This window comes from Lipotes vexillifer, unplaced genomic scaffold, assembly GCF_000442215.2.
Source record: "Lipotes vexillifer unplaced genomic scaffold, Lipotes_vexillifer_v1.1 scaffold778, whole genome shotgun sequence".
Lineage (NCBI taxonomy): Eukaryota > Metazoa > Chordata > Mammalia > Artiodactyla > Lipotidae > Lipotes > Lipotes vexillifer.
Genome location: NW_006774127.1, coordinates 3,452,464 through 3,454,289, shown reverse-complemented (window position 1 = coordinate 3,454,289; position 1,826 = coordinate 3,452,464).

Here is a 1,826-nt window from a genome sequence, read left to right as displayed (position 1 = left end):
ATTTTTTTGTCAGTTTCTTTTCCTGCTTCGTGGAAAACTCCATCCTGGGAAACAATCAAGCCCATTGTCCCCTAGCTGTAGAGCTTCTGCCTACTGAAAGGCTGGCAGCTGAGTTCTTGTGTTTCCCTGGGGCTCCCAAAGTTTCCACTCCTGCAGAATTCTTATCTTCACATCCTGAATTGTGATTCTGTCTTGCTTCTTGCGCCTTCTTTCTGGGATCATTTTCATTCTTCCTCAAGTACATTTTTTACTTTAGAATTTTTTTTGTAGTGAGGGTCTGTTGGTAGTAAATTCTTTCAGTTTTTGCATCTGAAAATATCTTTGTAACTACCCACGTTCTTGAAAGACAGTTTTAGTGAATATACAGTTCTGGGTTGACAGTTATATTTTCTCATCAATTTGAAGATGTTATTCCACTGGTTTCTGACTTCCATGTTTTATATTGAGAAGTCAGCAGTAAGTCTAATAAGCATTCTGTTGTAAAAGGTAGGTGTATTCATTTACTAGGACTGCTGTAACAAACTACCACAAACTGGGTGCCTTAAAATAACAGAAGTGTACTCTCTCACAGTTTGGAAGACCAGAGGTCCAAACTCACGTCAGCAGCATTGCCTCCCTTCTAGCCTCTGGTGGTCATTAGGTTACCAGCAATCCTTGGCATTCCCTGGCTTATAGATGCCCCACTCTATCCTCCACCATCATGTAGTGCTTTCCCTGCCTGTCAGTGTCTTCACATGATAGGGTATGTGTGTGTGTGTGTGTGTGTGTGTGTGTGTCTGCATCTCTGTGTTCTCTTATAAGAACACCAGTCATTGCATTAGGACCCACCCTAATCCAATATGACCTCACCTTAACTAATTACATCTGCAAAGATCTTATTTCCAAATAATGTCACACTCTGTGGTTCCAGGTGGATGAGAATTTGCAGTAGGGGAGGGAGCATTATTTGACCCAGTACAGTAGGTTATGTCTCCACCAAAAATATATCAGATACACAGAAAAATCTCTGTGCTTGATTTCAAAGCTTTCTCATTGCTCTTGACATTCTTCTGTGTCTAGAAAGATATTTCACTCTCTTTTATTTATTTGTTTTTAATTTAAAAATTTTTATACAGTGTTTAAAGTTTACTTTCCATTTACAGTTATTACAAAATATTGACTATATTCCCCATGTTGTTCAATAGATCCCTGAGCCTATCTTACACCCAATAGTTTGGACCTCCCACTCCCCTACCTCTATATTGTCCCTCACCTCCTCTCCCCACTGGTAAACACTAGTTGGCTCTCTATATCTGTGAGTCTGCATCTTTTTTTGTTATATTCACTAGTTTGTTGGGGTTTTTAGATTCCTTATATAAGTGATATCATACAGTATTTGTCTTTATCTGTCTGGCTTTTTTTTTTTTTTTTTTGCCATGCCACACAGTTTGTGGGATCTCAGTTTCTCGAGCAGGGATTGAACCTGGATGCTGGCAGTGAAAGTGCTGAGTCCTAACCACTGGACCACGAGGGAATTCCCTGTCTGACTTATTTCACTTAGCATAATGTCCTCCAAGTCCATCCATGTTGCTGCAAATGGCAAAATTTCATTCTTTTTTATGGCTGAGTAGTATTCCATTGTGTATATATGACACATCTTCTTTGTTCATTCATCTGTTGGTGGATTCTTAGGTTGCTTCCATATCTTGGCAATTGTAAATAATGCTTCTGTGAACACCGGGGTGCATGTATCTTTTTGAATTAGTGTTTTTTTTTTTTTTCTGATATATGCCCAGGAGTGGAATTGCTGGGTCATATGGTAGTTCTATTTTTAGTTTTTTGAGAAA